Here is a 361-nt window from a genome sequence, read left to right as displayed (position 1 = left end):
AACATACACCCCGTGCCTTGTACAATTGACACTACTCATCAATGATACAATGATATGTGATATTCACCGTGATACGTGTGCAGCGTGGAAAGGACGGTATACTCGTCTATGATTAATTCTGCCTCGAGAATGAGATATTGAAGAGAAACAGAAATGCCTTTGCTGTATAGATAGAAAATCATAAGGGATTCAAACAGTAGAAAACGACTGGGTTGATGAACAGTGTTTTGCAATAACATCCTCTAGGAAAACATTGTTCTTAATACGGGAGTTTGAAAGATTTATTCTGATCCTATATAAAGTTTAGATTTTTAATGCCATATTTTCGTTCAATTTGATACTGTTTTGAATTCTAGCCCCG

This window comes from Penaeus monodon, chromosome 22 (genome assembly GCF_015228065.2).
Source record: "Penaeus monodon isolate SGIC_2016 chromosome 22, NSTDA_Pmon_1, whole genome shotgun sequence".
NCBI lineage: Eukaryota > Metazoa > Arthropoda > Malacostraca > Decapoda > Penaeidae > Penaeus > Penaeus monodon.
This window is presented reverse-complemented; position numbering follows the sequence as displayed.